This window comes from Hylobates moloch, unplaced genomic scaffold (genome assembly GCF_009828535.3).
Source record: "Hylobates moloch isolate HMO894 unplaced genomic scaffold, HMol_V3 SCAFFOLD_1, whole genome shotgun sequence".
NCBI lineage: Eukaryota > Metazoa > Chordata > Mammalia > Primates > Hylobatidae > Hylobates > Hylobates moloch.
The window spans coordinates 230,255,371-230,270,657 of NW_026652276.1; the positions used below are offsets into that span (position 1 = coordinate 230,255,371).

At 43.7% G+C, this 15,287-nt stretch overlaps 1 non-coding gene across 1 annotated transcript; it reads right to left on the bottom strand.

Moving 5' to 3' along the window:
• Nucleotides 1–14,322: 14,322 nt before the first annotated feature.
• On the bottom strand, nucleotides 14,323–14,394 carry TRNAC-GCA (transfer RNA cysteine (anticodon GCA)). Its single transcript has one exon. It is a non-coding gene; the product is annotated as a tRNA-Cys (tRNA).
• Between the last annotated feature and the right edge of the window lie 893 nt (nucleotides 14,395–15,287).

Genomic DNA, 15,287 nt, shown 5'->3' on the forward strand with positions numbered 1-15,287 from the left:
TGATAGAGAGATAGATGATAGAGCTATCTTTCTCTGTCTACCTATCCAGATCTATCTGTCTGTATCAATCTATCTATATCTATCTATCCATCTATCCACCCACATCTTATTGGTCCTATTTCTCTGAAGAACCCTGACTACGATACCAGCTAAACCCCTGCTCAATAATAATGAAAAGATAAGAACATTTCATTGATAAAAACTGAGAGAATTTGCCATCAGCAAACTCTCACTGAAGTACATTTTATTGCATTTTGAGACAGGATCGTACTCTGTTGCTCAGGCTAGAGTGCAGTGGCATGATCGCGGCTCACTGCAGCCCTGACCTCCCAGTGGGGAGGTTCTTAGGCGATCCTGCCACCTCAGCCTCTCAAGTAGTTGGGACTACAAGGGTGTGTCATCATGCCCAGCTAATTTTTTCTTTTTCTTTTTTTTTTTTTTTGGTATTTTTTGTAGAGACAGTTTCACCATGTTGTCCAGACTGGTCTCAAACTCCTGGGCTCAAGTGATCCTCCTGCCTCAGTCGACCAAAGTGCTAGGATTATATGCGTGAGCCACTGTGCCCGATCTAAAGTAAGTTTTAAAGGATATTTTTTCAGGAAGAAGACACTGTATACAGAAGGAATGAATGATAGGAAATAAGAGAATTAGAAAAGAAATTTAAGAACCTGGCTAATCTAACAAACATTAATTGAGCAGAAGACTAATAATACAATAATTATTAATTTATTTTTAAATTGATAATCATGCAGGTATTTGGGCATTAAGAAAACAAGGTGAAGCCAAATACTTGCTTTAACAATAAATTGACCAGGTGCAGTGGCTCACGCCTGTAATTGCAGCACTTTGGGAGACCGAGGTGGGAGAATCATTTGAGCCCAGGAGTTCCAGACCAGCCTGGGCAACATAACAAGACTCCGTCTGTACCAAAAAATTTAAAAATTAGCTGGGCATGGTGGTGGGCCCCTGTAGTCCTAGCTACTTGGCAGGCTGAAGCATGAGAATCGCTTGAGCCCAGGAGGTTGAGGCTGCAGGGAGCCATGATTGTGCCACTGTACTCCAGCCTGGGTGACAGAGCAAGACCTTGTCTAAAATTAAATAAATAAATCATACAGAAGGATTTTAACATAGCTTTCTCAGTAATTGATAATTTAAGCAGACAAAAATGAGGATTTTAAAGATTTGAATAATGTAAATTATAACCTTAATTTAATAGACACATATATTATATACATACGTAAAACATTGTACTCAATAATAATGAGGCCGGGCGTGGTGGCTCATGCCTGTAATCCCAGCACTTTGGGAGGCCAAGACGGGTGGATCACTTGAGGTCAGGAGTTCGAGACCAGCCTGGCCACTATGGCAAAACCCTGTCGCTACTAAAAATACAAAATTAGATGGGCGTGGTGGCGGGTGCCTGTAATCTCAGCTACTTAGAAGGCTGAGGCATGAGAATCACTTGAACCTGGGAGGCAGAGGTTGCAGTGAGATGAGATTGTGCCATTGCACTCCAGCCTAGACAAAAAAGCAAAACTTCGTGTCAAAAAACAAAACCAAAAACAATAATGAATGTACATTTTTCAAGTACAAATAGAACATTTATAGAAATTGACCATATTACAGGTCTAATTTTAGCACATTATAAAGAATTAGTGTAATACAAACCTCATTCTCTGACAAAACGTAGTAAAGGCAGAAATTTGTAACAAATAACTTCTAAATAATCCTGTATGCTTTGACAAAAATTGAATTACTCATGGGTCAAAGAAAAAATTACAATGAAAAATGGAAATACCTGGAAGCAAACAATAATAAATATTATCATCAAAAACCTGTGAAATGGCTCCAGGGAGGGACATCCCCAGGACTGACTCCTAAAAGTGAAAATGGAGCTCAGCAGAGCGGCTCACAACAGTGATGCTCAACAGTAACTCCATCTCCAGTGCTTCCGATAGGCTCTCTCCCTCTCCTTCCCCACCGAGGTACATGCTGGGTTACAGCAGTCAGTCTGCTCCTTACTGGAGTGCTAATAATTGGCTTCAGAAAGGTGTCCAGAAACTCTGAACTGGCAGAACCTCAATGCGGTTGAAGGTATGGAGCCTGGGCCTCAGATTTGTAGCACCAGACCTCTGAACTTGTAGATGCAACCTAATTTGACCAGGCTCTCAAGGTGGCCCTAATTAGACTCTCAAAGACTGATACATAATAAGCCAGAATGTTCTTCAGGTTACCTGGGAAACTAAGAGCCATCAGAAGGTTGCTTAGTGAGGCTGCAATCAGGGCAAATGGAATTGAAGGCTCTTGAGGGGATTTTCTTAGGTCATAGGAAATTATTATGAGTGATTCTTGTTCCGAAGTATTGTCCCCTCTGTAGAGGCCAAAATCTCACATCCACGGAACTGAGACCCTCAGTGACTCCTTGCTTATCCTCGGCAGGTCACTGAGTCCTGTCATTCAGTCCCCTGGACCTGGACACCCATCGTCACTGCTAGTGTCTTGGCTCTGTGATCCGCTACGTGTGTCCAAATCTCAGTCCACAAATTGAAGAGTAGAGGATCTGTGACTTTATTCCTTTACAGAAAAACTCGATTTCTATCTTGTGTCCTGTCCCGCTGGGCGACAGAAATTTAATGACTCGACTATAAATCCCCCCAATATTTCCCCCGTGTTGCCCCTAAATTCGGCAGTGGCTTTAGGAGTGCCACAGCACTGGAGGTGGGGATAGGGGTTTGCTTCTTCACATCATCTTGACCACATATGAGTGTGGGATATTCTGGTTTCCTGCTGCCTCAGGGTCCTTGCTGGTCCCCACTGTGCCTTCTCCTGTCAGCCTTGCCCATATGGCTCTCCCATGCGGGGACAGTGCTACTTCCATGCCAATCTTTATTGCCTGAGTCCCCCAGCACCCAGACTGCTGAAATTAAAAGATGAGCACTGACAATTTGCATTCTATGGCGTCATTCCTTCCCTGTGGTGTGAAAGGCACAAGGCCTACCTGTCTGGATGAGAGAGAGCAGGTGGCAACAGCAGCCACAGGAGGCAGAAACCTTGGTTTTTTTTTTTTTTTTTGAGATGAAGTTTTGCTCTTGTCACCTAGGCTGGAGTGCAATGGTGTGTGGTCTCAGTTCACTGCAACCTCCGCCCCCTGGGTTCAAACGATTGTCCTGCCTCAGCCTCCCAAGTAGCTGGGATAACAGGCACCTGCCACCACACCCAGCTAATTTTTGTATTTTTAGTAGAGATGGGTTTTCACCATATTGGCCAGGCTGGTCTTGAACTCCTGACCTCAGGTGATCCACCCACCTCGGCCTCCCAAAGTGCTGGGATTACAGGCATGAGCCATGGTGCCTGGCCGTGAAACCTCGCTTCTTATCTCCCATTATGAAGACCCAGCTTCTCAAATGTTCTCTGTCTTCCCTCCACCTCTCTATGACTCTCCATCCTTTCCAGAACAGGTCTTATAGGGGCTTTCATATGACCCGCCGCTACATGCTTTCCATTAATTGCCTCCTTTTGTCTTCACAACGAGATAGGTACTGTTATTATCCCCAATTTACAAACAAAGAAACCAAAGCTTAGAGACATTCAGTAACCTAGACAGTCTAACTTCAGAACCAAAGTTCGTGATCATATTACAAGAATTCTTTCTAAAACAAGGTTACAAAGGGTCTTTGCCTACATGGCATTGTGAGCTAAAACATCTGCCACTTCCTTATTGTCTGATTTCCCTTCTTAGATATTTGGGAAATAACAGCTCGCCACCCATGACTTTAGGCTGTGAGGTTTTGAAACAGTTAATTAGACTGCCATTTCATTTATTTTATTTTGTGTATTTTTTCTTGGATGTGGGCAAATCTCATTTTAATTGCAAAAGGCTTCCTTTACATCACATTCATGATGAACCAACAGGAGAACTGCTGACTTTGGAACATATGAATATATAACAATCCCTTGTAATACAGGTAGTCAAGATAATAAGTGCAAGCAAGGAAAGCAATCCTCCTCGTTTTTCTGAAAACTGTTTTACATTTTAAAAGGTGACTAGGCATACTTGGAAGTTCAAAGCAGTAGGATGCACCGTGCAGGCAAAGAAAGAGGAAAGCCCTTTTCCACGTTGTTAGGCAAATATATATCAAATATACCCCACTTCCTCTTAATAAAGTCAGTTGGATGAGCTCTTTGAACCAGGCTAGGACAGAATACTTAGTAAAACTGGGCGCTGGGTGGGGATGCAAATCCGGGAGAAGAGGAGCACCAGATCCATCCGTTCCCCTCTAACACAGACGAGGCACGCTGCCTCATGTCCCTGGACATGGGACGCACCAGCACAGTCATCAGATAGTTACTGCACCCACTGCCTGGTGCTTTCCAATGGTCTTTCTCCAATGGAGAAAATCCTTTTCCACCAAACGCGCAAACTGTCATTGAACTTAAGTCATAAAGGATGTTATGGGGGAAATTCTTGTTTGAAGAAGAATTTCTTCGTCAGTTTGAAGAAGTCACTTTGGTTGTTCCTTCACATGAACACTTCTCTCTGGGTCACTTCTGCTGACCTCAGTCCCACCCAGTGCGACTGGAAACAACATGGAAAAGGGCTTTCCTCTCTCTTTGCCTGCACGGTGAATCCTCCTGCTTTGAACTTCCAAGTACGCCTAGTCACCTTTTAAAATGTAAAACGGTTTTCAGCTAGAAGCAAGCGATTCTAGCTTCACGATCACGGGCTGATGTTTTATATTCAAGTGACTTTATCTTCAGGTTCCAGAAGTATCACCATCCCAAAACAAAAGTGGGAGGGTCCTTGGAGAAACTGGAGGTAAGCACTTCTCTGTTTTAAAAATCTCTGGGCAAGATGAACCAGGAAGCCCATCCCTGGGGCAGGAACCTACCTGCAGAGCAGCTAAGGTTTCTAAGGACATTTGTCACCTAGCCCTGTGTTGCTAGTGACGCTAGTGAACCAGAAACCATGGTGACTGGTTCTGAGTGTGCCTTCTTTTTTTGTTTCTCCTTTGTTTTTCAGCAAAGTTCCTATTGGAAATGTCAGCCTGTCTCCGTGGTGCTAAGAAAAGTAAGGAAAGAAAGTTTCCTCCAGACACACTAATATGAACTCCATTAACTTGAGATAGAAAACTAACTCAGAACCTCAAAATCAGACCCTCATTATGGAAAATTTCAAATATACACAAAAACAGTAGTCTCTTCCATCTAGATCCAGCAGTCCTGGTGGGTGAGATCTAATTTAATTAGATTTATTTTAAAATTTAAAATGTATATTTTAGGCTGGGCACAGTGGCTCATGCCTGTAATCTAAGAACTTTGGGAGGCTGAGGTGGGAGGATTACTTGAAGCCAGGAGTTTCAGACCAGCCCGGGCAACAAAATAAGACCCCAGTCTCTACAAAAAATTAAAAAAAAAAAAAAATTAGCTGGGTATGGTGGCAGTAGCTGTGGTCCCAGATACTGGACAAGCTGAGGCAGAGGGTCCCTTCAGCCTAGGACTTTGAGGTGGCAGTGAGCCCCAATCGCACTGTCACAGGATGCTTTGCGGCGAGCCCTGAACTCACTGTCACAGGATCCTTCGCAGTGAGCCCCGATCGTGCTGTCACAGGATTCTTCACAGTGAGCCCTGACTGCACTGTCACTGGATCCTTTGTAGTGAGCCCTCATCACACTGTCACAGGATCCTTCAGTGTTGACTTTGGTATTGCTTCACCAGTGGGAAACTTCTGTGGCCAGTGGCACCTCTGCTTGAGTTTTGCTCATGGCCACTGAGCTCGTTCCACCTACTTGGCCTGGCAGGCTGTGCTCAGTTCACACTAGCAGCCCAGATCCCCGACCTGCCATGGGCAAGCCAAGTGTGGAGCAGCGAGGGGTGTGTGAGTGTGCAGGTGTGGGGTCTGGCCACTGCACGTAGCCAGGCACACTAGCTGCTATGTTGGGGTGGGCAGCTCCAGGCACGGGCACAGGTGCCAGCTCTGTGTGAAGCTGCAGCTTGACCTTCCACCACAGGCACCAGCAACTGGACGAGGGGAACACATTGGTGCCCAAAAGCTTGGAGATGCCAGGAACTGCAGAGCCCCAAAGGGTGTTACAGCATGTCACGGTCTTGGCTTGGGGAGGCCCACAGCTCTTCTCTCCTTCTCATCACTTGCAGTGTGGCAAGTGGGGTTGGGGGTGTTTTGGGGGAGTATTTCAGCCGGTTTGAGTCACAGCTCTTTCAGTCCCACTGCCCTGCTCTGGCCTGGAGCTCCTGGGCTAGTCTGGCCCTGCCTCCTGTCTCTGCTGACAGAGGGCAGGAGGGCTATAGTGTTACAGCTCTGGCTTGGGGAATCCCATGGTCTGGGCCTCAGAAAGGCTGCCACTCTTAACTCCCACAGTCCAGAAGCATATCACTGCCCATAGCCTGGTGAGCCAGCCAGCAAAGTGTTACAGCTCCTTTTGCTTCCACTGTGTGGTGGGTCCCAAGTTCTTGTCCTGTGTCCAGGAAGAATGAGGCTACTTAGACAACTGGAGGGTGAGCAAGGCAGAGAAGAGCTTTATTGGGTGACTGAACAGCTCTCAGTAGAGAGGAGACCCAAAGTGGGTAGCTCCTATCCACAGGCAGGTAATCCCAGAGTGTATGAGTCTGGCTGAGTCCAGGGGTTTTTATGGGCTCAGAATGGAGGAAGTGCATGCTAATTGGTCCATGGTGGGCCTAAAGAAGCACCACTTGATTGGCTGAAAGGCATCAAGGAAGTTTTTTCACTCTGGGTACAGGACTTCACTGGGACCTGGCAGCCTGGCCCCCAGGCTTCAGTCCATCCTTGGTTTGAAGGTGGGGTTTCATCTGGGACCCGCCTCTTCCTGTCTAGAAACCTGTCTGCCTCCTGCCCCCATCAGCACCATTGCACTCCAGCCTGGGCAACAGAGTGGAGGCCTCATCTCTTAAAAAAAAAAAAAGAATAAATAAAAACAAATAAAAGAATGTATATTTTAAAAATAAATACTGAATTCATAGAACTCACACAATACAATATTCTAAAGGAATGAAAAAGTAGGCAGTGAAAATTCTCCCTCTTGTTTATTTACCAAGACTCCACTCACTGCGGGGAAGCCCATGTCTCGTGTTTCTTACATATTCTTCCATAGATAATTTGTACGTGTGAGGAGTTATTAGTGCATATTTTCTCCTACTTTTTCTATAAACACAAATGATAGCACAGCATATGCATCTTGGTTTTTTTCTACCTAATTTAATTTTATAGTCTCCAGATGCCTTTAGTGGTGTCATAGGGGTAAGTTTTCCAGTTGAAATTTGTAGTAACATTAATGGGAGGGGGAACATTACCACAAAACCCAATAGGGGAAAGGGAAGGAAACTTGGGAATAGAGGGCATCCAGATTTGAACCAGGTCCCTGCCTCCAAATCTGGTAAATTTTTTTTTAGAATTTTTTTATTTCTATAGGTTATTGGGGAACAGGTGGTGTTTGGCTACATAAGTAGGTTCTTTAGTGGTGATTTGTGAGATTTTGGTGCACCCATCACCCGAGCAGTATACACGGTACCCAATTAGTGACCTTTTATTCCTCAGCCCCTTCCCACCCTTTCCCCCTGAGTCCCCAAAGTCCACTGTGTCATTCTTAGGCCTTTGCATCCTCATAGCTTAGCTCCCACTTATGAATAAGAACATACGATGTTTGGTTTTCCATTCCTGAGTTACTTCACTTAGAATAATAGTCTCCAGTCTCAACCAGGTTGCTGTGAATGCCATTAATTCATTCCTTTTTATGGCTGAGTAGTATTCCATTGTATATGTATACCACAGTTTCCTTATCCACTCATTGATTCATGGGCATTTAGGTTGGTTCTACATGTTTGGAATTGCCAATTTTGCTGCTATAAACATGCATGTGCAAGTATCTTTTTCGTATAATGACTTCTTTTCCTCTGGGCAGATACCCAGTGGTGGGATTGCTGGGTCAAATGATAGTTCTATTTTTTATTATTCAAGGAATCTCCACACTGTTTTCCATAGTGGTTGTATTGGTTTACATTCCCTCCAGCAGTGTAGAAGTGTTCCCTTTTCACTGCATCAACAGCAACATCTATTATTTTTTGATTTTTTGATGATGGCCATTCTTGCAGGAGTAAGGTGGTATGTATTGCATTGTGGTTTTGATTTGCATTTCCCTGACCATTAGTGATGTTGAGCATTTTTTCATATGTTTGGTGCCCATTTGTGTATCATCTTTTGCGAATTATCTATTCATGACCTTAGCCCAATTTTTGATGGGATTGTTTGTTTTTTTCTTGCTAATTTGTTTGAGTTCCTTGTAGATTCTGGATATTAGTAATCTTTGTATAGATTACAAAGATTTTCTCCCACTTTATGGGTTGTCTGTTTACTCTGCTGACTGTTTGTTTTGCCATGCAAAAGCTCTTTAGTTTAATTAAGTCCAGGCTATTTATCTTTGTTTTTATTGCATTTGCTTTTGGGAAAGTCAGAACATTTAAACTGAGGTTATCTAAATGTGTGAATTAGTTAGCTTTTGTATGAGTAACGATTTCACATGGCTCAGAATTTAAAATGTACAAGATGGCATACAGAGAAAAATTAAGACTCTATTCCATCCTTGTCACCTGGCCAGCATGTAACCTCTTTACTGGTTTCTTGTACACTTTTAAAAGAGAAACATTTCTCTTAGAGCCCCAGAATTAATTTTAGTTTATTTCTTAGTTTAGTTTAGTTCTTAGATCTGTATACACATATGTACACAAAACTACATATAAATGCCCTGTACTGACAGTTTTATATGGCTATAAAGACAAAATAATTTTAGAAATCAGGCCACAGGTGGTGGCTCAGGCCTGTAATCCCAGCACTTTGGGAGGCCGAGGCTGGTGGATCACCTGAGGTCAGGAGTTTGAGACCAGCCTGGCCAACATGGTGAAACCTCGTCTCTACTAAAATTACAAAAATTAGCTGGGCATGGTCACGTGTGCCTGTAGTCCCAGCCACTCGGGAGGCTGAGGCAGGAGAATCACTTGAACCCAGGAGGCGGAGGTTGCAGTGAGCCAAGATCGCACCACTGCACTCCAGCCAGGGCGACAGAGCAAGACTCTTGTCTCTCAAAAAAAAAAAAAAATTTTTTTTAGAAATCATTACAAATGAAATCATAAATCAAATAACAAATTGTTAGCCATTCAGAGGAAACTAACTTGCTAGAACTAATAGGCTCTGTGTGATGTGTTTGTGAGGCTGTCCCTCACAAGCCTGTGAAGAGCCGCTGGTCCCCAGCACGTCTGGGAAACCGCCTCTGTGAACACAACTCTCACTTCCCTCTCTTGTGGACTTAGTTCAGCTTCTGTTCTTTTGCCATCACAGGTATTAAAGCACCACATGCTGACAAGTGAATCACAAACACACACGTACAGGCACACCCAAGCACACAGTGCCTAGAAACAGCTTTTGGTTATAATGTGTCCACCCAAACAAGCCCTAGAATGCCCATATTAAAAATGTGAAGATTGTGATTAAAATTTGAATAGAAAAATTCTTAGGAGAGTTCAGAGACTGCTGGAAAACACGGATCTAGCTGCCTCCTCCATGCCACCCACCTGGAAAGAGACTCAGAGGCCTGCCTGTGTCTCAACAGACGATTGGGCTGTTGACAATGGTCAGGACTATGACTCCAAGCTGGGCGCAGTTGCTCGGGCCTGTAATCCCAGCACTTTGGGAGGTGGTGGCAGGAGGACTGCTTGAACCCAGTAGTTGAGACCAGCCCAGTCAACAAAGCAAGACCCTGTATCTACGAAAACATACAAATCACCTGGGTGTTTTTTTGTTTTGTTTTGTGGCAATTGTGAATGGGATTGCTTTTCTGATTTGGTTCTCAGTTTGGTTATTGTTGGTATATAGGAATGCTAGCAATCTTTGTATATTGATTTTGTAGCCTGCAAGTTTGCTGAAGTTGTTTATCAGCTGACGAAGATTTTGGGCCAAGAATATGGGGTTTTCTAGATATAGAATCATGTCGTCTGCAAACAGAGACAGTTTGACTTCCTCTCTTCCTATTTGGATGTCCTTTACCTCTTTCTCTTGCCTGATTGCTCTGGCTAGGACTTCTCATACTATGTTGAATAAAAGTGGTGAGAGAGGAAATCCTTGTCTTGTGCTGGTTTTCCAGGGGCATTTTCCAGCTTTTACCCATTCAGTATGATATTGGCTGTGGGTTTGTCATAAATGGCTCTTATTATTTTGAGGTACATTCCTTCAGTACCTAGTTTATTGAGAGTTTTTAACAAGAAAGGATGTTGAATTTTTTTCAAAAGTCATTCCTGCGTCTATTGAGATAATCATGTGTTTTTTGTCTTTAGTTCTGTTTATATGATGAATCACATTCATTGATTTTTGTATGTTGAACCATCCTTGTATCCCAGGGATGAGGCCTACTTAATCACAGTGGATTAGCTTTTTGATGTGCTGCTGGATTCTGTTTGCAAGTATTTTGTTGAGGATTTTTGCACTGATGTTCATCAAGAATACTGGCCTGAAGTTTTCTTTTTTTCTTGTGTCTCTGCCAGGTTTTGGTATCAATATGATGCTGGCCTCACAGAATGAGCTGGGGAGAAGCCCCTCCACCTCAATTTTCTGTAATATTTTCTGTAGGAATGATACTAGCTCTTCTTTGTACATCTTGTAGAATTCAGCTACAAATCCATCAGGTCCTGGGCTTTTTTTGGTTGGTAGGCTATTATTACTGATTCAATTTTGGAGCTCCTTATTGTTCTGTTCAGGGAATTAATTTCTTTCTGGCTCAGTCTTAGGAGAGTGTAAATGTCCAGGAATTTTTCTAACTCTTATAGCTAACCAGGAAGGTGAAACATCTCTACAATGAGAATTACAAAACACTGATCAAAGAGATCAGAGAATACAGAAACAAATGGAAAAACATCTCATGCTCATGGATAGGAAGAATCAATATCATTAATATGGCTATACTGCCCAAAGCAATTTATAGATTCAATGCTAGTCCTATTAAACTGCCAATGACATTCTTCAGAAAACTAGAAAAAATACTTTAAAATTTATATGGAACCAAAAAAGGGACTGAATTGCCAAGGCAACCCTAAGCAAAAAGAACAAAGCTAGAGGAATCACATTACCCAACTTCAAACTATACTATAAGGCTGCAGTGAAAAAAACAGCATGGTACTGTTACTAAAACAGGCACATAGATCAATGGAACAGAATAGAGAGCCCAGAAATAAGGCTGCACATCTATGACCATGTGATCTTTGACAAAGCTGACAAAAACAAACAAGGGGGAACAGACTCTCTATTAAATAAATGGTGCTGGGATAATTGGCTAGCCATATGCAGAAGATTGAAGCTGGATCCCTTCCTTACACCATATACAAAAATCAACTCAAAATGGATTAAGGACTTATAAATGTCAAAAAAAAAAAAAAAAAAAGACTTAAATGTAAAACTGAAAATTATAAAAACCCTGAAAGACAACCTAGGAAGTACCATCTTGGACATAGGAATGGGCAAAGATTTCACGAGAAAGACACCAAAAGCCATCACAACAAAAGCAAAAATTGGCAAGTGGGATCTAATTAAACTTAACAGCTTCTGCACAGCAAACCATCAACAGAGTAAACAGACAACCTACGGAACGGGATAAAATATTTGCAAACTATGCATCCAACAAAGATCTATAAGGAACTTAAACAAATTTACAAGACAAAAACAAACAACCCCATTAAAAAGTGGGCAAAGGATGGTTGGGTGCAGTGGCTCACGCCCATAATCCCAGCACTTTGGGGGGCGGGCAGATCACGAGGTCAGGAGATCCAGATCATCCTGGCTAACATGGTGAAACCCCGTCTCTACTAAAAATACAAAAAAAAAAATTAGCCGGGCGTGGTGGCGTGTGCCTGTAGTCCCAGCGCTGGGGAGGCTAAGGCAGCAGAATGGCATGAACCCGGGAGGCGGAGCTTGCAGTGAGCCGAGATCGCGCCACTGCACTCCAGCCTGGGTGACAGAGCAAGACTCTGTCTCAAAAAAAAAAAAAAGTGGGCAAAGGACATGAACAGACATGAACACATGAACAGACAGGTCTCAAAAGAAGACATACATGTGGCCAACAAGCATGGGCAAAAAAGCTGAATATTACTGATCATTAGAGGAATGCAAATCAAAACCACAATGAGATACCATCTCACACCAGTCAGAATGGCGATTACTAAAAAGTCAAAAAATAACACATGCTGGCGAGGTTGCGGAGAAAAGGAACCCGTAAATACTGTTGGTGGGAGTGTAAACTAGTTCAACCATTGTGGAAAGCAGTATGGTGATTCCTCAAAGAGCTAAAAGCAGAACTACCATTTGATCCCATTACCGGGAATATAGCTAGAGCAACGTAAAGCATTCTACCATAAAGACACATGCACACAAATGTTTATTGCAGCACTGCTCACAATAGCAAAGACATGGAAACAACCTAAATGTCCATCAATGACAGAGTGGATAAAGAAAATGTGGGACATATGCACCATGGAATATTATGCAGTCATAAAAAAGAATGAGATCATGTCTTTTGCAGGAACATGGATGGAGCTGGAGGCCTTCATCCTTAGCAAGGTAATGCAGGAATGGAAAACCAAATCCGCATGTTCTCACTTATAAGTAGGAGCTAAATGATAAGAACTTATGAAGACAAAGAAGGAAACAACAGACACTGCGGTCTACCTGAGGAGGGAGGGTGGGAGGAGGGAGAGGGGCAGAAAAGATCACTATTGAATACGGAGCTTAATACCTGGGTAGTGTGATAATATGTACAACAAACTCCTGTGAAATGTGTTTATGTATGTAACAAACCTTCACATGTACCCCCAACCCTAAAATAAAAAAAAAATTAAAACGATCCTTGAAATTGAAAAAGAAAAAGAAATCGCCTGTAGTTTTAGGTACTCTGGAGACTGAGGTGGGAGGACTGCTTGAACCCAGGTGGTCGAGGTTGCAGCGAGCCATGATGGTGCTGTTGCACTCCTGCCTGGGCAACAGAGCAAGACCCTGTCTCAAAAAAAAAAAAAAAAAAAGACTATGACTCCAAGGTTTTGATTTCTGCTCCAGAATCTCAATCTCACACTTCAGGAGGAGCATGGACTACCCTACTTTGACTTTCTCCTCCTTCCAGTGCACCCTCCCCACCAGCCAATGGAAATGTTTCCTTTCTGAGGAAAACATTATCCTGGGGAATAATGAGTCGGTAAGCTGGTGATTAATGAAGTTGAGAAACTACAAAGCCATCATTAAAAAGGTGAACATAAGTCTGTTATTGAGGACAATCCCCTTTCAGGTCTGTAGTCCTGGCATCTAATTAATGGAACCAAAGCTTTTGGAAGTTCATTTTATAAAAGATGAAACAGTTGCCATTATTGTGAATGCCAGTGTACTCGGTTTAAAAGTGCAATATTGAAGGTAGAACTCTTTGTGCAGCAACAATACAAGAGTGCGATTTGGGGAGCATAGCACTGTGATAAAAGCAATCTTCTTTGGCAAGGAAGTCTTTAGTAAATCCCAAGAAGATTCAGCAGGATGTCGTTGGAACCAGATGTGGTGTACACACAACTCACAAGTCCATCTAAACAGGCTGGGATAGTCTACCAATTCAGATAAAGTGTGAGGTTTTTTTTTTTAAGTGATACATATGCAAATAAACTAAATTATTTTTTGTAACAGAGCTGACTTAGTATAATAAAATATTTCGTTATGGTAGTATGCACTTTCTGCAAGTGTTTTTGAAAATAGCTATTGAGTAGAATCGCTATTCAATATTTGGTCTACCAAAATACTAAAACAAATCATACTCAGAATTATACTCCTCTCCAAATCATCCTTACTTGAACAATACATGTGGATGGGAACCTGACTGTGGCTCCAGGGGCGCAGGTGTGTGAGATGCAAGGCACTACTGAAGTCGGAAAGCCGCGGGCTTTTCTAACCCTTTCCAGGAGCAGCCGCTGGAGATCCTGCCTCTCCAAGAGCACCTGGCTAACCCCCACTTGGGTCAGAAGAAATGTGTGATGGGAAACCAGCCCTCTCTGGGAGTGTGAGGGTAAAGACGGTCCTGTATTTCAGTTCCAGTGGGGCTGCAGGGTCTTTCGCTATCAGTGTGCTGTGTATGCAGGTCTTGCTAGAGCCTGGAAGCCTCTAAAAGTCATGGCGTGCAGGGGGAAAGGGCAACGCGGACTTACACGGCAAGATCTTTGGAAGGCAAGATGCTTCGTATGCAGGTCTTGCTAGAGCCAAGAAACCTCTAAAAGCCACTGTGCAGGGGGCACCCGGATTTGAACCGGGGACCTCTTGATCTGCAGTCAAATGCTCTACCGCTGAGCTATACCCCCATCTCGCATGAAGAAAGCGTCACTCACATCTTCGTAGTCAGCCGCACGCAAGCCGCGTACAGCACTGCAGGGTCCACGCTTTGGGCGGCGCTTTCCTCCGGCGGCCAGTTCGGGCCTTTGCGCTCTTACTGTCACACTCCAACGCACTTTCTTCCCCGAGTTTGGGAAGAAACCCGGGGTGACAGCCCCGGCTCACCGCGTTGACTCCTTCGGCCGCCCTCACCTCGAACCTTTTCTTTATCCGTCCCTTTTGGGCTCTTTCCCTTTTTGCTCTCCTCATCTTTATTCTCCACCTCTGTCCTCTTCCCAAGATCCTCTGACGTCACTCATGGCCCTCCCCCACACCCATTCTCCTCCCGGCAAACCACGAAGACCCTCTTAGGCCTTCATCTGATGCAAGCATTGTCTTTTTCAACTAACTGCTTATCTGCGATGAAAATGGAGGGCCTGGGGCAGTGAAGAAAAGGTAGACCATTTATTTCCTAAAACAAAATAGGCGACGGAGGCCAAGAAAACCAAAAAGCGACAGCAGCGGGAGAGAGCCTGCCCCACTAAACATCAGCATCTGCCAGGGCACAAGAATGGACTCGGCGCAGGGACAGAACACCTGGAACGCAGACCTGGGAGCACACCATAGTCCACGCACGAGCTGAATGAAAGCGTCACTCACGTTTACAGAGCAGTCGTGTTCACAGCGACTCCGTAAGGCAGGCGCTAGGACTGGTGTCCCAATTTTACAGATGAGAAAGCTGAGGCACAGAAACGTTGAATAAGCTGTCCAACGTCAAATGGTTGGTAAATGGAAATGCAGACTCAAGTAGTCTGGCAACAGAGTCCATACACTCAACCACCGTGTTTTACACATCACAAATTCACAGGGAAAAGGAAGAGTC